Here is a 27397-nt window from a genome sequence, read left to right on the forward strand (position 1 = left end):
TCAGAAATTGCTAGGAGCGTTTTTTGAAATTTCTGGTGCGTGGCCTCTGTCACGCGTCCGCGTGGGTCACGCGGTCGCGTCATTCGGAGCTTTTCTTGTCACGCGGTCGCGTCAGTCATGCGGCCGCGTCGCTGTCGATTCGCGCTTGGCATGCGTCCGCGTTGCCCATGCGACCGCGTGGATGCCAGTTTCTACAAAAACTCCGTTTTGTGCTTTCCTTCCATTTTTTGTATGTTTCCTTTCCATCCTTTGAGTCATTCCTGCCTTAGAAGATCTGAAACTACTCAACACACTAATCACGGCATCGAATGATAATAAGGGTAATTAAAATAATTAATTTTTTTAAGCATAGGAAACATGTTTTTCACATACATCACATAATAAGGAAGTGAAAGTAAAACCATGTAATTAATATGAATAAGTGGGTGAAGGATTGAATAAATCACTCAAATTAAGCACAAAATATATCATAAAATATGGGTTTATCAATATTCAAATCCAATAATTGGAAATAATATAATTAAATCCTTTATTTTCCCAAAATAGCAATATTAATATTTAAAATATTACTTATCTAATCCAAGTCATATAAAATCCTTATTATTTCACAACTACCAACTTTATAATTTGAATATAGGAAATAATCCAATAATTATAAAATTGGATAATAAATCATAACTTGTCTCAAATTCAATAAATCACAACTTGCCTTAATTATCTTTAATAAAATAATCTCTGAAATTAAGGCTATAAATAACTATATGATTTGAGACTTGATCATAATAAGACTTTTCAAAAGTTTTGGGTCTTACACTACACACCATAGATTAAGGTGTGGAGCTCTACTGTTCCTCGAGTATTAATGCAAAGTACTATTGTTCTTCTATTCAATTAATGATTATTCTTATTCTAAGATATTCATTCGCACACAAGAACATGATGAATGTGATGATTATGTGACACTCATCACCATTCTCATTTATGAACGCGTGATTGACAACCACTTCCTTTCTACATGAAAACAAGCTAGAGTTTGTATCTCTTGGATTCCTGGTCCACGACGCATGGTTGCCTCTCCTGACAACAGAGCCTTCCATTCCGTGAGATCAGAGTCTTCGTGGTATAAGCTAGAATCAATTGGCAGCATTCTTGAGATCCGAAAAGTCTAAACCTTGTCTGTGGTATTTCGAGTAGGATCTGGGATGGGATGACTGTGACGAGCTTCAAACTCGCGACTGTAGGGCGTAGTGACAGACACAAAAGGATAGTAAATCCTATTCCTACACGATCGAGAACTAAGAGGATAGTAAATCCTATTTCTACACGATAGTAAACTCGCGACTGTAGCCATGCGGGATACCGTAGAGGACCATTTTCACTGAGAGGACGGGAAGTAGCCATTGACAACGGTGACACCCAACATACAGCTTGCCATAGAAAGGAGTATGAAGGATTGGATGAAGGCAGTAGGAAAGCAGAGATTCAAAATGAACAACGCATCTCCATACGCTTATCTAAAATTCTCACCAATGAATTACATAAGTATCTCTATCTTTATTTTATTTTTATTTATCTTTTTAATTATTAAAACTCTATAACCATTTGAATCCGCCTGACTGAGATTTACAAGGTGACCATAGCTTGCTTCAAGCTGACAATCTCCGTGGGATCGACCCTTACTCACGTAAGGTTTATTACTTGGACGACCCAGTGCACTTGCTGGTTAGTTGTATCGAAATTGTGAAAAAGAATTTAAGATTGCAAACGTGCGTGCTAAGTTTTTGGCGCCGTTGATGGAGAACAAACAATCCCGATTTCGTGCACTAAAATTCAAATTTGATTTAAAGAAATCTTAATTACACTTTTAGTTCATTTAAAAAAACCAAAATACCTTCTTTACAACTCAAATAAAGTTAAACTTTAAAGAAATTTTAAAGTTTTTCCGTAGATTCTATTTTAAGAGACTAAAAGATTCTTATAGCGTTTAAAAAACAAAATAAAAAATACCCTTATAGTTCATATTTAAAGTACGAGTAAATGGTCAATTAGTCCCTGAAAGATCACTCGTTTTTCAAATTGGTCTTCGAATTTTTTTTTTCAATCAAACTTGTTCTTTAAAGATTTTAAATTAGTCATGGTAGTCCTTTCGTCACTTTCTTTAAAGATACTACAACACACACCTAAGGGAGCGTTTGTTTACAAGCACGGGGCACTGAGACAAAAATACAGAGACACAAAATCATGTTTGACAGATAAGACTGACGATCGGAATTTTCTATCGGTAAAGAATAAAAGTAATCGCGTTGTAAGTATAGTTTCTAAACCAACAGAAAATCCTTTCATACAAATGTTTTGGTTGTCACAAGTAACAAACCCCTAAATAAATTGATAACCGAAGTAATTAAACCTCGGGTCGTCTTCTCAAGGAACTGCGGAGAAGTATGTTCTTATTATTGGTTATGAGTTTTGTAAATTGGGGTTCTGAAAGTAAGGAACAAGTAATTTAAATGACAATTGAAATGAATAAACAACTGTAAAATAAACTCTTAGCAAGGTATGAGAATTTGGAATTCCTATCCTAGTTATCCTTATCAGGTGTGATGAGAATTGGATTTTAATCCCACTTAGTTAAGTCAAGTGGACTAATTAGATTGATCCTCAAGTCCTAGTCAATCCTTGTGGGAAGACTAGCTTTAGAGTGATCTAGATTAATTAGGAATCTGCCAATTTCAACCACTGCTGAGTTTGACAACTCAAGTGTTATCAATTACTTAACCAAAGCCAAAAGAAAAAAATGTAAATTATTAATGTAAATAAAGGAAAGCAATCATAATTCTGAAATACCTCAAATCATATTAAATAGAAAATCAAATCTAAACATGAATGGTTCATAAGCCAAATTGGCAACAAAAGTAATTAAAAGGAAAGCATTAGAATATCTGAAAGCAAAGGGAAATATAAGGTAAAGGAATATTGAACCTGATAAGGAGTTGGAACACTAAATTGAAATTATAAGAAATCCTAATCCTAAAACCTAAGAGAGAGGAGAGAACCTCTCCTTCTAAAAACTACATCTAAACTATGAAAAGTAAATAATTGGAGCTCTCCCTCTAATGGATGCATTCCCCCACTTAATAACCTCTCATCTGTGCCTTCTGGACTTGGATCTGGGCCAAAAAGGGCTTCAGATATCGCTGGGGGCGTTTTCTGTAATTTCTGGTGCGTGGCGTCTGTCACGCGTCCGCGTGGGTCACGCGGTCGCGTCATCTGGAGTTTTCCTTATCACGCGTTCGCTTAGGCCATGCGGCCGCGTCATCTGTGTTCTGCTCATAGTGCGCGTCCGCGTCAGTCACGCGTTCGCGTCGCTGTCTTTTCGCACTGGACATGTGACCGCGTCGTCCATGCATTCGCGTCGCTGCCAGTTTCTTCAAAAACTCTATTTGTGCTTTTCTTCCATTTTTGTATGTTTCCTTTCCATCCTTTAAGTCATTCCTGCTTTAGAAGATCTGAAACTTCTCAACACACAAATCACGGCATCGAATGGTAATAAAGGGTAATTAAAATAAATAATTTTAAAGCATAGGAAACATGTATTTCACATATATCACATAATAAGGAAGGGAAAGTAAAACCATGCAATTTTCATAAATAAGTGGGTAAAGGACTGAATAAATCTCTTGAATTGAGCATAATACATATCATAAAATATGGGTTTATCAACTTCCCCACATTTAAACAATAGCATATCCTCATGCTAAGTCCAAGATAAAGAGTAAGGTAAGGTTAAAGTGGTGGAATCTCATGCAATGCAATTTATTCTAAATGCAACTACCTAAATGAATCATGCAATTCTAATTGTTATTCACTTGTATATAAAACTTACATGTAGTTAAATTAATTCACATACTCAAGGAATTATATATGCATAGCCAAACCCTGGATAATGTTAAAGCACTTTTACAATTGAGATGGGTAAAAATATTTTTCAAACTTGCAAGACAATTAACAATTTAAGCAGAGATATATGGTGATGAGCTATTGAACCCTCACTGGATTTTGTGTTTACTCTCTAGTCACTCAATGTTTATTTGGGCTAATCACTCTATTCTTCTTTTTATCCTTACTTTCTATAACTTTGTTCTTCATCTAACCAATAAACAACTATAGAATACAGACATACAAAAATCATGAGGTCTTTTTCAAGGTTGTAATGGGGCCAAGGTAAAGGTAAGGGTATATGTATAAGGCTAAGTAAGCTAATAAGTGAATCCTTGACTAGTCTAAGATCTCACCTAACATACATATTTTGTAATTCAAAGCTTCTTAACCTATTTGCCCAGATTTTTCTCACTTTGTATTGCAAGCTCATTAACTTAAATTTTATCCCATGTGCATTGATTCTTTTTAATTTGCAATTGGGGAATTTTTTTGTATCCTTTTTATTTAAATAATTTTTTTAATGCACATGGTAATTCAATTGATTTCACATGAGCATGCTTCCCAAAAATCTTTATTCTGAGATATCTTTATTCTTTTTAACTTTCTACCTTTGTTTCTATCATCCATGTTCCCATAAAGTTTCCCACACTTAAACAATACACAATTTCTATCTTAAGCTAACCAAGGATTGAACTTGGGATTTTTATTTATTTTTCTGCTTAAGGCTAGTAATGTGGTTTATAGAACGAGAGGGGATTAAAAAGCTCAAGGGGGCTAACAAGGGTGATGTAAAAGGTAGGCCAATTTGGGATAAGTAAGCTAAACAAGTAATGGCCTCAATCATCTCTTAGTATGTATCTATACTCTATAATTGGACATATAGATTAAAACAAAGCAAAGAACATCAGAATAAAAAGAAGGACGAAACACACAGGAATAAAAATTATGGTTTGAATGTAACGATACAATTAAACTCAAAACTCACAGTCTGTGTGTTCTCTAGCTCAAAATTCATATATCAGTTATACATGTCATGCAAGTAAAAATTAAGAGTTCCCATTATTCTCAATGTAAAATTTCTTGGGTGGCTTTAAAGTTTTAGTGTTCCTCCTTGATGAAATGTTATTAACTAACTAACATGTTATGTTCTATATACAAGGTGTGTAGATTGTTTTTGATTATGTTAAAGTCTCTAGTTTACTTCCTTTTTATTTTCAATTTAAACCAAACTATCATATGCTAAAAGGATAAACTATACTAATTAATCCACATATTCTATAACTAATAAGTTAGAATTGTAACTAAACTAACTGGCTAAAATATGAAATAAAGTGTAAAATGCAGAAAATAGAGTAAAAACACATAAAAAGAACAATATATAAGTACTGAAAGATAAAAATAAAGATAAAAATACAGAAAAATAACCAAAAAAAATAAAATAAAAGAGTCTGTAGTGGTTCACCAAAAAATACGCCAGAGATGGCGACCTCCCCACACTTAAAATAAAGCATCGTCCTCGATGCTCACTCAAGTTGGGTGTGAAGGAGTGTCATCACTGGAAGGATGGGCTGCTGGAGTCTCGATGGTGGTCTGAGGATCTGCAGACTGGATGAGGGTAGGTGGGTCTGTCTGCTGGAGAGGAGGCTCTGACTGGATAGGAATCTCTGGATTTACGGCCTGAATCTGCTGTGGCTCCTTCCGTTGTGGCACAGCCTGCTCCGGTCTTGCCTGTGCAGCCTGGGTGGGGGTCTCCTCCTCGTGAGCATCCTCCTCCACCTCAGATGTATCAGAAGGGGTGTCAGGCTCGGAGGGGATGTCGCCGCCGGAACGGATCATCAACTTGACGTGCTCATAGCGTTGCTTGTTGCGACGCTCCATACGGTCCAAGCGGGCGAAGAGTCGATGCACCAAATGGTAGATAGGCTCAGGAGCAGCTGGAGGTGCAGTGGGTGGGGTAGTGCAGCAGTGGAAGAAGAGGGGGCAGCTGAAGGTGTGGCTGTCTCATCAGAAGTAGGAAGGAATAAAGGTCTGTAGCCTAAAGCCAGAAAGTTCCTGCTGTGAGGATGATCTTCTTGCAGTCCGCAGCAGGTGGCTTCTCATCAGCATCCTCCCAAGGCATGTCAGCTCGACGGCCTAGCTGGGCGACCAGGTAAGGGAAAGGGAGGGTGCCTCTGACATGGACCCTGGCCATATAGTGCCGGATGAAACAAGGCAAATATAGGTTCTTACCCTGCATCACACACCAGAGGAGGGTGATCATAGCAGCAGGCAGCTCCGTCTCATGAGTGCTTGGCATAATAAAGTTACTCAGGATCTGGTGCCAGAGCCGAGCCTCATCATTCAAGTATATCCGCTTGATTCCTTTAGGCATGGTGGTGTTCTTACCCATGACCCATGGGACAGTAGGGTCAAGGGCTATCCTCTCCTTGACAGCGTCCCAGTCGAATCTCAGAAACCTCATATCCTCTTCAGCCTTTTGGTAACCGTCAGGCTGATCTGACTTAGGCTGAAGGCACAGAATATCCTCAATGGCCTCTTCAGTGACCAGTAACTGTTTCCCTCTGAGGTGAACTGCATCCAGGAAAGTCTTGAAATAATTGCAGTAAAATTCTCTTACCCAGGAAGCATTGACCTCAGTCAAATTCCTCTCCAAGAAGAACCAGCCTCTTTGTTTGATTTGATCGGAGGTGTACTGCTGTAGTTCTTCTGAAATTTTCAAAGTCCTCTCCAGGTACAGATTTCTGGAGGTAGCAAACACTGGATACTTCAGCTCACAGTATCGGTTTGCAAACTTAATTGGATCAGTGGCAGGGAGGAGCTGGTCAGCCTACTCCTGTGGGGTAAAATGCTTTTCCCTCCAGGAGTCATCATGCATAAGCTCCAAGAGAGACATAGAGGATTCACCTCTTTTCCGTTTGCCAGTTGTTGCCTTGTCTTTTCCTTTTCTTTGAGTGTCAGACATCCTGAAAAATAGAAATTTAGGATATAATAAAAGCAGAAAAATAAGTAGGCAAATAACAAGATAAGCACAAAGTGGCAAAAGAGCAGTAGAATAATGAAATGAGTTGAATAATTATGCATTTTGGAGTTTTTTGGAGTTTAAAAAGCTGATATGAGAAAGTTCAATCCAAAATGTAATATAAATAGAATTCATGTTAATTAGGAAAAACCATAATCATGCATTGAGTTAAAAAAAAGTAAAAGTAAAGAGTTAGTCAAAAAGCAGAGGGGATTGTTAGAAAGTTAAAAGTGGTTTTAAATTGAAAAAAAAAAAAGAGGTTAGAAAGCAAAATTCACTGAGTTAGTAAAAAGAAAGTCAGAGTAAGTGGCATGATGATTGGTTTCTAAGGAACAAGAATTTCACAATTTGAAGCAACAGACAACTCATATTCAAGCAAGGAAAGCAAGTTGTTGATGATTCATATAGATATACCAATAGTGAAAATTAAAATCTAATCAACAATAATGTGATTTATTAACCGGGGAAATAAAAGGAATAAGAATGCTGGCCCGTGCATTCATGAATTGGTTTGGTGAAAGCTAAGGAAAGCAAAATTGAAAATTCCAAAACCAATACATGAATGAGAATCAAAATGATTTACAGAAAATTGGACAGCATTCCGGCTAAAATTGGATGTTCCCGGAAAATAAACAGCAGCAGAATAGTTCATATAAATTAAAATAAACTGCAAATAGATATAAATAATATGAACATGGAAGAGCATTCGCAATAGCAGCATGAACAGTAAGAACATCATATGAACAATACTTAGATCACAGCGCAGCAGAATTGCAAAAATTATAAAACAAGTAGCAAGAACAGCGCAATTAATCAGGCCTAAATCCACTAACCACATCCTAACTACCTAACCACCTAGAATCCACTACAACATACATCTCTAACTATCCTAAATTTAAACATAAACTAAAAAAAATATGAAAATAACTAGGAATGAAAGAAAGGTAGCGTTCGACGGAACCTGGTAGGCATATGAACTAAGCTAAGGAACTGAGAGATGGCGGGGGTGTGGTTGCGGTGGTGCTGCGGCAGCGTAGGGTGGCGCGGCGGTGAACCTCGGTGGTGGCAGGGATGGTGTTGTGGTGTTGGGTGAGGGCTGGGGTAGTTAAGGGGGAAGGAAGGGAGGGGGTGGGTGTTGGTGGGAGGTGCAGCGGTGAGGGCGCGGTGGTGGTGGCTGGCCGCGGAGGGGGCAGCGGTGGGGGAGGAAAGGACGAGAAAGAAGGAGGGGAAGGAAGGGGTGTGGCGTTGCGGTGGTTCTGGGCGGTCGCTGGTGGTTCTGGGCGGTCGCTGGTGGTTCGGTGGTGGTGGAGGTTTGAGGAGGTTGGGGAGGAGAGAGGGAGCAGAGGGTGGTTGGGGGGGGGAAAGGGAATGGGGGCGCGATGGGGTAGGGTTTTGCGTGACTGGGGGTTAAAGAATTTGAATCCACGCGAACGCGTGGGGCACGCGGTCGCGTGGCTAGGGTGGAAAAAGGGTTGACGCGATCGCGTGAGTGATGCGATCGCATGAAATAGGAAGATGGATGAATGACGCGGTCGCATGAGACATGCGACCGCGTCACTGGAATTTGTGCGGAACGCACAATTTTAGCGTCATTTCAGCGCAACTCTCTATCTCCTTTGGGGTGTTGTGGAATCCACGCGACGCGCTCACGCTTTTGCGTGGGATAGGTTTTGTGCAAGTGGCGCGTTCGCGTCGGGGACGCGAACGCGTGGGCCGTTTGTGCTAGACGAACGACAGCCGCACGATTCCAGCCCAGATTTCTGGGCGTTGGATTTTTACGCCGATTTCCAGATCACCGGCCACGTGAATGACGCGGACGCGTGGGAGGTGGTTTTCGCAACTGACGCGAACGCTTTAGCGATGCGATCGCGTCGCACGCAATTTTTTTTTTTGCAAATATGCAGTTATGCAGTATGTAATGCCAATGCAGATGCTTACGAATACTATCCAGGTTCAATGAAAATAAAACAATATAAAAATAAACAAAACGAAATAAAATGGAAACAGGAACGATCATACCATGGTGGGTTGTCTCCCACCTAGCACTTTTAGTTAAAGTTCTTAAGTTTGACATTAGATGAGCTTCCTGTTATGGTGGCTTGTGCTTAAATTCATCCAGAAATCTCCACCAATGTTTGGAATACCAACAGCCTCCGGGGTCCCAAACTAGGCATGTAAAGCTTCTGAGCAGCTTCAAACAGATTCTCAGGCTCCTGGAGTGACAAATGTCATAATAGATTCCAGGATCCCAAACTTTGCTTTTAAATCTGCCTTCGTCTTGATCTATATTTTTCCATCCGGGTGGTTTAGAAATTGTATTCTCACCAGGATGACCGAACGCCTTCCGAGACCCATTCAATTGAACTTGGTACCAATCCGTGCACTTTGAATTGGAGCGTGGGACCTTATTGAACCTTGCGCACCAGCTCTGAGTACGAGCCATTTCCCTCTTACTCTTAAAGCCGCAGAGAGCTCTAAGCTGGCCATCTGTTTCAAGCAAACCATATTCAAATGAGAAAATAAAGTTAAAGGTTAAGGATTGTACCCACGTGAAGCTCGTATTAGGTGGTAATGGCCTTGGGACATGTGTTTCCAGTGGTTCTGTAAGTTCTACTCCCTTGTGATCTTCTGTGAATTCCTCCACTTCTTTGCAAAATTTTTCAGCTGCAACTGCGTCCTGATTAAAGTCTTCTGTGTCTTCCTCATCACTTAAGTCATACGTTGGAGGTTGAGAGAAATCTACCTCGACGTCATCTTCGTATTCACTTGGATAAGGTTCTTCAAGCTCAAGGAATTTAGTTGCGAATGTGAGTTTGTGACTAGGAGAGCTTGATTCGTGGTCATTACTGCCCATGGAATCAACTTCTTAGTCTGTTCCGTCCAATTTTTCACAGGGCATGTGCTGTGGAGGTCGTGCACTATCCTCCTTTGCATTAAATTCGGACTTCTTAGTGGAATCCTTTACGGTTCTTGATTCCCATGGAGTTTCAGCATCTCCTAAATCTTCAACCACTTCTTCTTCTGCAACTATTTTGGCTTCCTCCACTTGTTCCAATATAAAGCCATGTTCCTCATTGTCCACCGAAGTTTCTAGTGTTTCCTTCATGCTACGCTCTTCTTTTGATTCTCCACATGCGGCCATGGGAGTACTTCGGGTTCTCAGATGTCGGGAAGCTATTAAATTTACTACCTCAGTTACGGAAGTAGTGAGTTCCAGTACGCCCTTTTCTATCTTTGCTTGCCCTTGAAGAAGAACACGAAGTTTGTCATTCACTGGAGGTTGGGGTGGGTGTGAGGTCTCATTGGTTGGGGGAGAGGGTTCAAAGTAAGAATGTGGTGGTTTTTGGGAGTAATTGGATTGGGATTGTGGTGGATAAGGGTCATATGGTGTTGAATGGTGAAAAGGAACTTGTGAGTGTGGTGGTTCAAATCTACGTTGAGAGGATGGTCTATAAGCACAGGGTGGGGCTTGTTGGTAGTTACAAGGTTGTCCACCATATCTATTAGCTTGGTATGCATTGTAAAGTGGTCCTCGTCCATGATATCTTGGAGGGTGTTGCTGCCTAAAGGGTTGATCAAATCCTCTTGGCTCCATCCATCTTTGATTGTTTAGACCTTGATGCATATTCCTGCTATAACTTCCGTTCCCTTCAACAATATTAGAACCAAACTCAAAGCGAGAGGGGTGAGAATTCATAGTAGCCAATTGAAATAAAAGGAGAAAACAAAAACAAATAAACAAGCAAAAGAAAAAATATTTACAATAACCAATAATAAGGCACACGTTTGCAGTTCGCCGGCAACGGCGCCATTTTGACGATCGGAATTTTCTATCGGTAAAGAATAAAAGTAATCGCGTTGTAATTATAGTTTCTAAACCAACAGAAAATCCTTTCGTACAAATGTTTTGGTTGTCACAAGTAACAAACCCCTAAATAAATTGATAACAGAAGTAATTAAACCTCGGGTCGTCTTCTCAAGGAACTGCAGGGAAGTATGTTCTTATTATTGGTTATGAGTTTTGTAAATTGGGGTTCTGAAAGTAAGGAACAAGTAATTTAAATGACAATAAAAATGAATAAATAACTGTAAAATAAACTCTTAGCAAGGTATGAGAATTTGGAATTCCTATCCTAGTTATCCTTATCAGGTGTGATAAGAATTAGATTTTAATCCCACTTAGTTAAGTCAAGTGGACTAATTAGGAATCTGCCAATTTCAACCACTGCTGAGTTTGACAACTCAAGTGTTACCAATTACTTAACCAAAGCCAAAAGAAAAAAATGTAAATTATTAATGTAAATAAAGGAAAGGAATCATAATTCTAAAATACCTCAAATCATATTAAATAGAAAATCAAATCTAAACATGAATGGTTCATAAGCCAAATTGGCAACAAAAGTAATTAAAAGGAAAGCATTAGAATATCTGAAAGCAAAGGGAAATATAAGGTAAAGGAATATTGAACCTGATAAGGAGTTGGAACACTAAATTGAAATAATAAGAAATCCTAATCCTAAAACCTAAGAGAGATGAGAGAACCTCTCCCTCTAAAAACTACATCTAAACTATAAAAAAGTGAATAATTGGAGCTCTCCCTCTAATGGATGCATTCCCCCACTTCATAACCTCTCATCTGTGCCTTCTGGACTTGGATCTGGGCCAAAAAGGGCTTCAAAAATCGCTGGGGGCATTTTCTGTAATTTCTGGTGCGTGGCGTCTGTCACGCATCTGCGTGGGTCACGCGGTCGCGTCATCTGGAGTTTTCCTTATCACGCGTTCGCTTAGGCCATGCGGCCGCGTCATCTGTGTTCTGCTCATAGCGCGCGTCCGCATCAGTCACGCGTTCGCGTCGCTGTCTTTTTGCACTGGACATGCGACCGCGTCGTCCATGCATTCGCGTCGCTGCCAGTTTCTTCAAAAACTCCATTTGTGCTTTCCTTCTATTTTTGTATATTTCCTTTCCATCCTTTAAGTCATTCCTGCCTTAGAAGATCTGAAACTTCTCAACACACAAATCACAGCATCGAATGGTAATAAAGGGTAATTAAAATAAATAATTTTAAAACATAGGAAACATGTATTTCACATATATCACATAATAAGGAAGGAAAAGTAAAACTATGCAATTTTCATGAATAAGTGGGTGAAGGACTGAATAAATCTCTTGAATTGAGCACAATACATATCATAAAATATGGGTTTATCAAAGACATAGATAGAAATTTTGTGTCCAGAGATACTAAATATCCAACCAGGAAAGACATAGAGACACTAACAAGAGGCAAAACTTATTTTTATGTTCTCTTTCATTATTCTTGTTAATTTTTTATAATCATAACTCTTATAATTATATTTTTCTTCCTAAATTCTTTGAATGAAAAAATTGATAACAAAATATACTTTCATAATTTGTTCTAGTTTATTACCAAACAAAATAGAAGAACACTAATTTGTGTGTTTCTGTTCTTTCTGTCTAGTTCTCCATGTCTTGTCTTGTCCTGTTTTCAAAATCAAATGCACCCTAAGAGTCTTAATTGACTATTAATAATATAAATTTATAAAATTATATTAAATCAAAGTCTAATTAAGGAGAGAACTTGATGTATTGGAATTCCTCAATTAATTTGGGATTCATTTGATCTGCTGTCATTAACTAATGATGTTAATAGTTAATTAGGACCAAAAAAATGCCGCATGTTTAATAGAGATAAAAAAAGAAGTCTTTAGCACCCAAAATCTCATATAAAAAATAAGGACTTCATCATCTTCATCTGACTCTTCAAAATTAGCAATCAAATCAACTGACAAATTCAATATATTTAATCTATTGATATAAAATATGAAGAGAAAAATTACTCCTCAAATCACCTTTGATTGCTTTAAGTTGTTAATTGAAATGTAACTTTCGATGTTCAATCAATTGACAAATCCAAAAATCTAAATAAAAAGGTGAATAAAAAATGAAACCCGAGTAAAGAAATAAAAGGAAGAAAAAGAAGAACCTGAGAACTGAGATGGTGTTGGTGGCGATGGAGGCCGGAGGCCGGAGGCGACTGTGGCAAGAAACACGTGCAGCTACAGCAAATCGAACCATGGATAGAAGAAAAGAAGAAGGGAACATTGCTTCGGGGTCAGGGCCAGCAAATGCAGTGCCAATCGAAGCTCATGGAGAAAGGGTTAGGGTTAACAAGATTCGGGGGCTCATGGAGCAATGGATTTCATAGTAAAATTAGACAAAAATCAATTAGCTAAAATAAAAATTGGACGAGTAACAAACACAATTAGCTAGTATAATTAGACAAATTTCAATAACTCACCTCGTTTTGCTGCTCCAGCAACGTAAACAAATGAAATCAATGACCTAGGAGAAAAAAGAAGACAAAATAAGAAAGTGAATACCCAAACAAAAAAAGAAAGGAAGAAAGAGCAAAACCAGTGATGGATGGTGACGGTGAAAGGCTGGCGGCGACACAGATTGGAGGCGATAGAAGCATGACGCTCATGAATCTACAGCAGATTCAAACAACGCACATGTAGAACGAGATAGCGAACAGATCTGGAGCAAGAGACGAAACAGAGGAGCTGGACAAGGTCGAATCCGATAACGATAAGGGACGATGGCGAGAGAAGTTGAGGAATGAGTAGAAGTAAAAAATAGAATGAAACAGAAAAAGGACAAGTTGAGGTCGAACCCTTGATGGATAGAGTCAGGTTAGCAGCGGGTTTGTAAAAATCGCTATAAATCAAATCATACAGCTGCTCTTCTTAAAACCGCAGTCAAAATCACCGTTAAATTGGCAAATTGTGGCAGCTATCAAAACAGATGCTAATAATTTGCCGCTAACTTTCGCTTTTGTTGTAGTTGTATTATATCAACAAACTCTGACGTCGTTAACAATAGAAGTGATGGAATGACTAATATGATTAATTTAAAATATTTAAAGGACAAATTTAATTAAAAAAAAACCTTCGAAAACTAAATTAGAGAACGAGTGATCTTTTATGAATTAATTTGACCATTTACTCTTTAAAGTACTAAACTATATTTTACACATTAATTTTAAAATACTAATTTACACTTATAGATTATTTGAAATTCTTTGATTGCATTAAAAATTATAAATATTAATTTAATATTAAAATAAAATTAATCTTAAAAAATTAAAATACCCTTTTAGAATAAAAATTAAAATACTCTTTGAGAATAAATATTTTTTAATTATATTAAAAATTATAAATTTAAACTTAAAAAAATACTAAAATACCCTTGTAATTAATTTTTATAAGAACACAACAAAGTCTGAATGTTACTAAAAATACTAAAGTAATTTGATAAGAACTAATTCGTATTATTTAATTGTATTAGGAATTAAAAATTTAAAATAATTTTAAAAATATTAAAATACTCTTATATTTAATTTTTAAGATATTAAAATAGTCTTTTAGGATTAATCTTGGTAATAATAATAGTACTCATTTCAGTTTTTATCTTCCAGTCTTTCTCTTAATATTAGTCTATCATCCGGACGTAGTGTAATAATTTTATTTATATTTAATAAGCTACGTTTAGCTTTAGATATAGATAAATAGCTAATGAGATTATTATTATTATTATTATTATTATTATTATTATTATTATTATTATTATTATTATTGTTTGCTTTTCACGTAAGAATATTTATTTTTTTAATTAAATTTATATAATACAAAAAATTTTTTATCATTGTGTTTATATTTAGGATAAAATACATAATTAAATTAAACCCAAAATAATATTACACAATTCATCCAAAAAGAGAAACGTCATATGATCACCCAAGTGCATATTTCTATATAAATCAAATGAGATGCATTCGATTTATAAATCCGCATAATAAATTCGGATTACCAAAACGAATACAAATCGAATTAGTTAGAGTCGATTTATGCATGTGTGTCAGCCACCCAGTAAATCAAATCACTTATAATGGGATTTACAAATCGAATGTATCTCATTTGATTTATATAGAAATATGCACTTGGGTGATTTGTGTAACGTTTTTCTTTTTAGGTGAATTGTGTAATATTATTTTAGGTTTGGTTTTATTATGCATTTTATCCTTATATTTAATAGTATAATTTTATTTCACACAAAAAAATTATTATATGTTTGTTTGCTTTTTAAGTGAGTATATATATATTTTTATAATTAAATTTATATAATAAAAAAACTTTTATCATTATCTTCATATTTAATGTTATAATTTGTTTTGCACAAAATAAAATTATTATATATTTGTTAGCTTTTTACGTGATATATATATATATATATATATATATATATATATATATATATATATAACACAAAATCTTTTATCATTGTGTTTATATTTAATATTATAATTTTTTTACACAAAATAAAATTTATTTAAATTTTAATATTATATACATAATATATTTTAATATTATTTTTTCTAAAATTCTAATATATCTTTTTTTGTGAATTTGGTGTATGAATTTTTAACTTATTTCTTATGTATTATTTATTTTAATTCTAAAACCCAATAATTTGCTTTTGTACAGACATGTTATAATTAATATTCATATACTATTTTTTGTTTTGAACTTCAGCCCAATATCTAAAACTTATAAAAAAAATTCAAATTTTATAAAAAAAAGTGGTTAACCTAAATAATAGGTTGCCTTTTTAAATCTAAACCATTTAAATAAAATATAATAAATAAAAAATTTAAATTTAACAAACTAACAAAGTGTGCAGTACTCCCTACTCAATATTGTTCAACTCTCCCATTATTTGAACCGCCCATCCTAAAAAAATCATTTCTCCCATGATTTGAAACCTCTTATTCTAACAAATTAAGTACAAACAAATATAAAAAAAGTTATTAATTTAAATCACTCACAAATTATATTTATAAAATCTTAAATTATTTAAATAAAATTAAATAAATAAAAAATAAATATTAAACTAACATAATATTGTCCAAAATATTATATCGACATATCAAGAGGTTTTGTATACGTTAATTTTTTTAATTTAAAAATTTAAATCGTTAATTTTTTTAAATCGAATAGTTAATTAACCGAGTAAAATAATACGAATACATAATATTGTAGTTAAATCATTACAATAATACACGTATCCCAGATACAATGACATTAAATACATTACCAGGTATTCAGTACTTGACTTATACACAATTTTATAGTTGTATCATATTTCGGGTGCAATCGGAATATTTTTTTAACTTCTATCATATTTCGAGTATAGAGTACCTGATTTGTCTTCTTATACATTTTATTTTTTTATTATTTTTTATTATTTATTTTTTTTTCTCTTCTCAATATCACTACCTAACCTTTTGCCTTTTTATATTTTGTCCCTTGTTAAAAGAATTTGTGCTCTTGGTTTTTTATTATTTTTTTATTTTATTTTTTATTTTGTGTTTGTTAATATTTTATAATATATTTTATTTTTTTATTATCTTTTATTATTATTTATTTATTTATTTTTTCTCTTCTCAATGTCACTACCTAACCTTTTGCCTTTTTATATTTTGTACCTTCTTAAAAGAATATGTTGTGCTCTTGTTTTTTATTATTTTTTATTTTATTTTTTAATTTGTGTTTGTCCCTTGTTAAAAGAATATGTGCTCTTGGTTTTTTATTATTTTTTTATTTTATTTTTTATTTTGTGTTTGTTAATATTTTATAATATATTTTATTTTCTTATTATCTTTTATTATTATTTATTTATTTATTTTTTCTCTTCTCAATGTCACTACCTAACCTTTTGCCTTTTTATATTTTGTACCTTCTTAAAAGAATATGTTGTGCTCTTGTTTTTTATTATTTTTTATTTTATTTTTTAATTTGTATTTGATAATATCTTATAAAACCAAATCTTTAAGAAACTAAGACCTAGGATTCAAACCCAGGTTCTTGAGAAAGAATGATTTGCTAGCCACCACAAGGCTATCAAACTCTTTGCAACATTAATGTAATTTTTTATATATATATTACCTAAATAAAAAATGTATTTAATATATATACAATATATCTACACTGAGTTAGTATGTGCCATTGAGTGAATTCTGCCAGATATGATTTGGTACCTAATATTAATCTTTGGTTACATTAAAATATGTATTCTTGCGTAGGTGCTACAATTCATTCAAATAGAGAACCTTGAGAGCTTGTTTGGAATGCTAGGAATTAGAATTTACTCAATGGTTGAATTCTGGTTCTTGTTTTAGAACAACTAAAAATAAATAATTTGAATTTTTTTAAAAATTTCAATTCTTATTTTTTTTTATTTGTAAATCAGACCAAAAAGGGTCTGATTTCCAAATCAACTCTCACACTCTTTAAACTTAAATTCTATTTCATTAATATATTATAGTTATTCCAAAAAATGAAATTGAATTTCAAATAGAAATAAATTCTTTTTAAGGAAATAAAATTCTTTTCTCATGTTAAATGATTTTCAGCAAGCTATGAGAGAAGACTTAGACTTGCTGAATGTCATATTGAATATTGAAGCTGGGAGACTTTTGGCATTCTACCAGGTTGATAGTTTCTCCTTTCTTGGCTATATAACTCCAAATTACCACTTAAAGGGAATTTAGATCCATAGTGAATTAGTTGTTGACCTGTTAGGTTGGTAATACCGTAGGAGTCATCCCTAATTAATTAACCAAGATTTTTTTTTATTCCACATTTATTGCTGTTGCAGAATTTAAAGTTCACAAACTAATTGATAAGTGCACTGAGTCATACCAAGTAATACTTCAGGTGAGTGAGGGTCGATCCCACGAGAATTGATGGATCAAGCAATAATGATTGAGTGATTTACTTAATTAGACAAGCAGAAAATGATGTTTGAGATTTCAATTGCATTAAACAGTAAATTAAGAGAATTAGAAAGTAAGCAGTAAATTGATGTAAAGAATATGGGAGAAAACAATTAAGGTTTCAGAGATATTTATTTTCTGGATTAACTTTTCTTACCAACTATTTTAATCATGCAATATTCAATTCATAGAAAACTATATGTGACTAAACCCTAATTCCTGAGACCTTTTTAGTCTCCTCTATCCTTGGTCACTTGATTTCGATTAGAAGGTTAAGTTCAAAACTAGTTTATGTGCCACAGAAATCCTAATTATCCAAATATAAGAGGACTATATGTCACGTATCCCGTTAAATCTAAATAATTAAAAATTTAGGAGAAATTATTTTCAAGCTGTTGTTCAAGAAAATTGCTTTTTCAAGGTTTACAAGAACTCAAATAGAATAAGGGTCATACTTCTGTTCCACCCAAATTCATAAGATGAAGAACAAAAATAAATTCTTGAAATTGAAATCAAAACAGTAATTAAAATAGAAGAGTAATAGTATCAATCCATACAATAAACAGAGCTCGTAACCTTAACAGTGGAGGTTTAGTTGCTCATGATTCAGAGAGAAAACAAGGATTCTGAAAAACTGTAAAGTGCGGAATGAGGTAAGAGAGAAGAGAAGAGCTCGAAGGGCTGAATCTTTTCCCTTTTATATCTAGTCCTAATTAATGTAAAATATATTTTCTAAAACTAATAATATATTTTCCTATTTGTAAATAAAATAAAGGTTTTAATAAAAAATTAAATAGAATCTTCGTTGCTCAGCTTCAACACACGTGGGGACCACGGCTTATCCTTGGATTGGCACCTAACTTCACAAATATGAAGTTAGACTTGGCCTTGGCAGCATGATTTTTAAGTGCAAGCCCTTCTTCTGGCACCTAACTTGGGAAAAGCCAAGTTAGGCGCCAATATGGCCGAATGGATTATGCGTGCTTGTCTTCCTCCAGCGCCTAACTTGGGAAATCCCAAGTTAGGCGCCAACATGCCCATACATATTGGAAAAGAAGTGTATACTATTATATATCGTTGGAAAGATCTAGACGTTAGCTTTCCAATGCTACTAGAACCTCATCAATTAGACCTCTGTAGCTCAAGTTATGTTTGTTAGAGTGCAAGGAGGTCAGAGTTGACAGCATCATCCACTTTCTTCCTCTGCTTCTATAAAACTCCATCAAATCCATCCGAATACTACCTGAAATAAATAGAATTGCATACAACTCAAAGTAGCATTCATAGTGGCTAAAAAGTATTTAAATCTTGATTAAACTTAACAATTCAAATGCAAATTCACTAGGAAAAGATAGCAAAGATGCTCACGCATCAATTGCCGCTACTAATATGAAGTTCTTCTTGGCAACACCATTTCGTGCGATGGCATCTTCTTCATGTTGCCGTGAGTTGGAAACGGCTATGTCCTATCTTCTTTCTTTCTTTGCAGATCAATTTTCGCGACCATCGAAGATCTACAAGGTTCACTCAGTGCCGTTGCCGGTGTTCAAGACCATGAGACACCTCCGCCACTCAAACTTCCATCTTCCAACCCTATCAGCGGCAAGGAGCTTAGACGCTGAGCAGATGGAGATCTTCCTAAGTTGCCCCGCTACACCGAAGACCTTTTTGATATCGTCTCGATGTCCTCGTTGGGCCGAGAAGGATGACCATTAAAACGTCTGCTCCCTTCCTGCGTTGGTAAAGATGACAACCTCCTGCCGAAGACTCCTCCTTTGTCTCTCTTCCGGTCTGCCTGTCTTTGTCGGTGACACCCTCCTGCTCACCAGCAATTCCATTGAAGCACCCTCTGGTCTGCATATGGGAGCCAAAATGATTCAAGATGCCTCATCCCAATTATCCCTCTAAAAGAGAGATAAATGTGCAACACCTAGTGTTCCAACCCTCTCTTTCTGTGCAGAGCATGGCAGAACCCCTAGACATCAATTCTAAGTTTGGTGTTGGGTAGCCATCAACAAGCTCTAAGCACAAAGGTACTAAGAAGAAAGTACCTAAAGGCTGGAGGGACAAGAAAGTTCCAACTGAAGGCCTCTCACCTAGCATGAGAGTTGTCTTCACTAAGAAGCCAGCTTACCACATACAGTGAGTCGTATCCTGTCTCTAGAGCATGTGGAGCTCATTCATGAGAGGACAGGAAGAAAGTTCACTGTAAGGGGTGAGAATCTGAGCCCATACTCACCTCCGTAAGGAGCTAACCGTCAAGTTAATGACGTTAAAAGAGCGCTTGTTGGGAGGCAACCCAACCTTAATTAATTATTTAGAGTAAAGTATCATTTATGTCCCCAACATTTGGGGTAAGTCTCAAACCTGTCCCTAACATTTTAAACGTCCTATTTGTATCCCAAACGTTTCTAAATCGAATCAATGTTGTTCTATCGTCCAAATGACTAACATTTGGTTAACGGCGTTGCATACGTGGACGTTAGTGTACACGGTGGCAGGGCGTTTTTATGTGACCGTTATTGAATTAAAAATAAAAGAAAAAATAAACAGATAAACAGCAAAGAATGGTCCTCTTCTAAACCCTAATTGCAAAATCTTATCTCCTCTTTGATGCTGCACCTTCTCTGAAGCTCGACTTCCTCTGCTTGAAAAAGGATGAAGTATGATGCATGCCAATCTGAAGCGACACACAGCAGCAAGCAAGCGACACGAAATAAAAACCAGGCACATCGAAAGAGGACAACTTGCTACTGTGGGGAATGGCCTGTGCTCGCCACCTCATCGACAGTAGAAAATCCCGGGCGGAGGTTCTGGGGTTGCGTTAACTTTGGGGTGAGGTTTAGCCATGTGTATTTTTGTTGTTGAGTTATATATTTTGACAATCTGTGGAAGTGACTCGGTTGTCTCATATTTGGTCTAGATTGGAGAAGAATGCGGCTATTTTGTATGGGCAGAGCCAGAGGAAGAGCCCCCACAAGTTTCAAGGTTAAGAATGAAGGTCAGAAATTTGAAGAGCAAATTGGATAAGGTTGAGTTCAGGTTCATGGTTGCAGTGAGAGTTGCTTTAGTTGGATGGACAGTTGCCCTAATATTGGTTTGTGAGAAAACAACCAGCACCAAATTTGGGAGACTTTTACTACAATGATGTTGCTGGAGATGATGAGGTTTAGGAGAAAATCATTAGATCCCTAACTTGTGCTCTATATTTTGGCTTAGAAATAGAACTGATGTTGAAATGGTTGGTGTTTTGTTGAAATCAATGAAATTAGAATGAAATGATGTTTTGTGTTATATTTTGTATTCTGTTTAAAGTGTTATATTCTGCAATGTTATATTTTGCAATGTTATATTTTGCAGCTGAAATAAAGTGTTATATTTTGCATTCTGTTTAGACTAAGTAAGTCATGAGCATAACAACAATCTGAACTCTAACATATTACTTAATCACCAACCATAAAGATTGTCATTGGCTACAACCACAATAGATTCACAGCAAAATAACAAAACAAGAGCTACACATTTTGCTCCACAATAATAAACTGCAGTCTTTAAACTAGTTTTGACACATTATAATGATACTAAAGAGAAGTCTTTTACTCAAAAATAAAGTTTCCAGAAAACATAAAACTTCACACATCATAATCAACACATCTTTTTCCATACTTTGGGAGGTGTCCTAGCCATGAACTTGAGTTGGGATATGCTGACGTGCTTGGATGGGCTTGGCAGCACCCTGAGATTGTTGTGCTTGGTAGCATCCTTGAGTTGTTGTACAGAATCATTGTTCGACGGGGTCAGCTTAGCCTTCTTTGACGTAGCCTGAGATTGCTGGGAACTCACATCATTGGCAGATAATTTTCTCTTTGGCCTTGACATCGTGGTCTTCTTTCCTGCAGCTTGTGATTCCTTATAAGCCTGGCTAGAGATAGTACTAGAGACATTGCTTGAGATAGTGCTAGAGATGATTCTTGAAGCTCTTCTTGTAGATCTAGCAACTTTGTTAGCCTAGTTAACAGCCACAACACGACATTATAATCTTTGAATGCAATCAATAAAAATGAAGCCAGAACTAGAAAAAAACAACTATCGTACTTACCGAACTAGTGGCAGCTACTTTGCGCTTCTTTAGACAGGTTCATTTGTTGTGGCCTCTAGCAAAACAATAGGAGCACTTTTGATTCTGCCCTTCCCGAGATACTCCTCCCCTAGTTGGGTTCTCATCTGCAGCTTTATTCCATTTGAGTTTAGGCCTTCCAATGGGTTTTCTGTAGATTGGTGGCAAAACGTCATCAAATTGTGTCTTCTCCCACAGGTTGGGGCCATTCACTGGATACACCACATGTTGGTAGCACTCAGAGTAAGTTGCTTTCTTGTAACAGTTTGCAACAAAGTTGTCCACATTGAAGCACATCTTCCTAATGCAGGTCATGGCATGGGCACAGGGGATTCCGGACAACTGAAACTTCCTGCACGAACACTCGTGATTCTTCAAATCAACCACGAACTTCTCTTTGCCTCCATGAATGCTAGTTACCTCATATTTATCACGACCAGCATAGGTGCTCACCCACTTACCACTTGCATCAGCTTGTTTTTCAACCTTAATCCTGATACGGGGCAACACCTCCCTTGGGTATTCAATTATCCGATCTCTATTATCAGCCCAACGCCTCATAATGTATACTCTGATGTCTTCAAGCATGCTGACTATAGGTTTCTCTCTGGCGTCCACAATCACATAGTTAAATACTTCACACATGTTGTTAACCATTGTATCACACTTAGACCAAGTTCCAAACTTATGTTGGCACCAATATCTGGTTGGTATCTCCATAAGGTGGTTGTAGGCTCCATTATCAACCTTTTGGATTTCAGCCATGTTTCTCTCCTACTCTTGTAAATAAGTGGCTTTTGTAGCATTCCACATCATCAGTTTTAGTTGCAGCCCTGGGAATCTCTTCCTAAAATTGCTTTAAAGATGTCTAACACAAAATCTATGATCCACTCCGGGAATGAGCTCATCGAAGGTTAGAACTAAACCCTAAATCCATCATAAATCAGTTTTAGTTGAAGCATTAATTAAATCAGTATGATATGGGATAGGCACAATTAAGTAAGTACCTCTATTGGACATGCACAATTCAAACCTCTACTCATACATTTCAAGCACTAGGTTCACTAGGGCAGGAACTCAAACAGTAACACTAGGATCAATAATGTACCTATCAGCAAGTCTAACACTAACACTAAGATCACTAACGTAGCTATAAGCAAGTCTAACACTAACACTAACACTATCAATAAAGTAAGTAGAGAAATAAGTACCTTTTGTTGGTCAGACATGAAGGTGCATCTCCTTATCTTGTCACTCCCAAAGTCATCACACAGATTGGTGAGAAACCAAGTCCATGTGTCCTTAGTCTCTGCTTCAATCCGTATGCTATTGGAAATATCTGGTCATTCGGGTCCCAGCCAATAGCCGTGAGAAGTTGACCTCCATATGGTGTCTTGATGAAGCACCCGTCAAGGCAAATTATTGGTCTGCACACCATAAAACTCTTCTTGCATGCATCAAGGCACACATAAAGTCTTTGAAACTTTGGCCTTAAATCCACACCCGGTTTTGGTCTCTCAGAAGCAAACTCAGGTGGTCTCTCCACTTGCAACTTAATTGTAGAACCCGGGTTAGAGCTCAACAATTCATGACAATAGTCATAGAGTCTCCGATACTGCTCTATGTACGTTCCTTGTAACTCATCAAGTGCAAACTGTTTAACCCAGGCAGCTTTAGACTTAGTCAGCTCTACATTCCACTTGCTGTATGCTTTCTTCATTAGTGTGGAGAGCTTTATCTTTGGATTCTCAGCGATCTTTTTTAGAAACACCTTGCTCAACCATTTTGCATGCATAATCCCAATTTTCAACTCTCTAGAACAACTATGCTTGTTATGGCAGCTGGTTAATTGCCATGTTTGCTCATTCTTTATTTTCCCACAGTATGCAAACCACTTGCAACCCTCCACGCAAGTAATCTTCACTCTCTGAAGGTCAACCTTATCAAACCTCAAACCCCTCCCAGTGTGTACAGCATAGGCAGTGTCACAATCCTTAAACTCTTCTCTTGAGACATAAAGAGTTCCAACTCCCACTTGTACTCACTCATGTCCTTTAGCTGCTTGTCCAACGGATACTCCTTGGAAACACTATTATCATCCTCATCATCATCAATAATAGGCATATCCAGAAAATCTTCAGAATCATATCCTTCTTCCTCATCACCTAAACCTGCAACGACCTTCTCCTTACCTTTGTCACTCCTACTATCTTTTGCTGCGTCTGTTTGGGTTTCAGTTGATGCAGTCTTGAATCTATCCCCTACCCTGATGTTGACATCTACTAACCCCTCTGCCCCTTCTTTCTCATCATCACTGTCACCAAACACAACTTCGGCAGCACTATCTTCTGAACCATCACCATTTCTGGAATTAGAACTCCATGAATCACAACTACCATCTTTACCACCCTTGGGTTTATAGTCCTCGTCCTCACTGCCATCACTATCCTCTTCTTCCTCATCTGATTCATCTTTCTTACCCACAATTTCTTCCTCTATATTTGGGCCAGAATTTTTCTCCACCTGTCCAACTGTTTGGGCTTCAACTGTAACCATTGGGCCCTGTCCATCAGATCCACCAGCCTTCACTTGCATGGTAGTTTCAGTACTCCCTAACATGTGTACATCCTCAACCACCTCATGGATATCACTTGTTTTGTGAACTACATACAGCTCCACCATATCCTCCCTAACCCCAATGTTAGCCATATCCATTGCATCTTTATCAGTTCGCAGTATCCTTAAGCCTTCTTCTGTATTCTGATCCTGTGATTTGTACCACATTACAGCAATATCTTTCTTCAAATACCCTTGTCTGCTCACTATGTCATAAACCTCAATCAGGCTCCACTCATCTTCATTGCAGTAGTCTATGACAGTTGTCTCCCCACCTAAATACTTTAATTCCCCTCCTTGAAGTCCAAAGCTACATTGGTGGTAAACTTTGACACTAAAATAACTCATCCTAAATAACAGACCCTGTTACAACAGGCAAACATAACGAAACAACATCAACCGCAGGCACACATTCAATCACCAGAAAAAGTAAATTCATGCCCTAACTAACATAAGCAACGAACATTTTGCTGGGAATAAGAAAAATTAACTAAACCCTAAAAATGCACGCAACCTCATATACGGTCGGCCATCTTTTCTTCGTAGAACTACTCAACAAACCCCAAAACACAAATTTTTTTCCTGGTACATACCTTGTCGAACGATCAAACTCTGTCACCAGAACAAAGGTGTAAGCTTTCATGCAAAACTCCCAACAATGATCCGCCAACTACCTTGCAGCCCCTCCCTACGATCAGCCTCGAAGAAGAGAAAAATGTGTATGGTAAGGAGAACTGGAATGAAAAACGTTGGGTAGAGATGCTCTGTTTCTTCAATATTTCGTATTTGCTACAGTGAATGGTATATTGGGCGCGAAGAAGCAGACGTGTGTATCTCAACCTTTGGGCTTACTCACTTAATGTTCACGTATGTAATGCCGTTAACCAAATGTTAGTCATTTGGATGGTAGGACAACATTGATTCGATTTAGAAACGTTTGGGATACAAATAGAACATTTAAAATATTAGGGACATGTTTGAGACTTACCCCAAACGTTGGGGACATAAATGATACTTTACTCAATTATTTATTTTATTTTGTTTTTCTTTTAGGGTCATGATCATATGCAGCATTCAGAACAAAGATAGAATTTCACAGCAGTAAAAACAGAAAACTCTGGATGGAGTGTTAAAGTTGAATGCCAGCTAGGGAGCATCCCTTGGGCGTTCAAACGCCAATGCAGAGAAGCAGGGAATCTACATGCCCTAGCCTCTCAAGACTTGTGGGTCCCACATCATCTTTCACCTACCCTACCTACCCCACTTACTTTCACACTTTCCCATACACACTTCCTTATAAACCCTAGCCCAATCACATCCATACCACTTCCCCAAAACCATCATAACTTCCACCTACCCCCACCCACTTCAAATCAAATTTCCCACCCTATGGCTGAACCTATACCCTTCCATACTCCTATAAATAACCCTCTTCATAACCCTTCATACACACACCTCTCATACCCTACTACACCCACAAGGCCGAAAGCCCTCTCTCCCTCTATATCCTTCTATTTTCTTCTTCTTTTACTCCATTCTTCTCCTTTACTTATTTTTACTTGAGGACGAGCAAAGTTTTAAGTTTGGTATGAGAAAAGCATAGTTTTTTTCTTTCCATTACTATTCATGGCACCCAAGGTTGGAGACTCCTCTAGAAAGAGAAAAGAAAAGGCAATAGCCACTCCCTCTGAATCTTGGGAGATGGAGAGATTCATCACCAAAGCCCACCAAGACCACTTCTATGAAGTAGTGGCTGAGAAGAAAGTGATCCCTGAGGTCCCTTTCATGCTCAAGAAGAATGAGTATCCAGAAATCCGAAGAGAGATCTAGAGAAGAGGTTGGGAAGTCCTAACCAATCCCATTCAGGATGTTGGGATTCTCATGGTGCAAGAGTTCTATGCTAATGCATGGGTTACTAAAAACCATGACACTAGTGTGAACCTAAATCCAAGGAATTGGCGTTTAACTTGCCTCAAGTGCAAGGAGATCCTCATCCTTACACTAGGAGAGTTAACTTTGATCAGAGATTGGATCAAGTGCTTTCAGACATCTATATGGAAGGATCACAGTGGAAAAGGGATTCCCAAGGCAAGCCCATTCAACTAAGAAGGGTTGACCATAAGCCTATAGCTAGAGGATGGTTGGAATTCATCCAAAGATCCATCATCCCTACTAGTAATCGGTCAGAAGTGACTGTTGACAGAGCCATCATGATCCATTGCATCATGATGGGAACTGAGGTGGGAAGTACATGAGGTGATTCCTCAAGAACTGTACAAGGTAGCTGAGAAGACTCACACCAATGCAAGGTTAGCATTCCTACACCGCATCTGTCATCTATTCAACTCAGTTGGAATTGTCATAAATGGAAATGTCTCCATTGGGGAGGATAAGCCCATCACTAAGAAAATAATAGAGCAAACCAGAGAGCTTGCACAAGAACCTGTGCAGCCGCCTCAGCATGAAATTCCTGAGATGCCTCAAGGGATGTACTTTCCTCCCCAAAGCTTTTGGGATCAATGGCAAACTTCTCTTGGAGAATTAAGCACTGATAAACCCCATTTTTAGGGTTTATCTTGTGCTTAAATTAGTAGATTTTATCCATTATTCTCACACTTATGCATATAATTCGTATGTTTTACATTTTCCTTCCTAATTTTATGTTATGATTGAAAACATGCTTCTTTGGCCTTAAACTTGCTAATTTTAATTCCCTCTTATTACCATTCGATGTCGTGATATGTTTGCTGAGTGTTTTCAGGCTTTATAGGGAAGGAATGACTTAGAGGATAGAAAGGAAGCATGCAAAAGTGGAAGGAACACAAGAAAATGGTGTTTTGAGAAGTTGGC

At 36.8% G+C, this 27397-nt stretch overlaps 1 pseudogene; it reads right to left on the reverse strand.

The window, feature by feature from the left end:
- Positions 1-22995: 22995 nt before the first annotated feature.
- On the reverse strand, positions 22996-24895 carry LOC148571859 (uncharacterized; annotated as a pseudogene).
- Between the last annotated feature and the right edge of the window lie 2502 nt (positions 24896-27397).

The sequence above is a fragment of the Arachis ipaensis genome, chromosome B3, assembly GCF_059453495.1.
Source record: "Arachis ipaensis isolate K30076 ecotype BB chromosome B3, ASM5945349v1, whole genome shotgun sequence".
Taxonomy (NCBI): domain Eukaryota; kingdom Viridiplantae; phylum Streptophyta; class Magnoliopsida; order Fabales; family Fabaceae; genus Arachis; species Arachis ipaensis.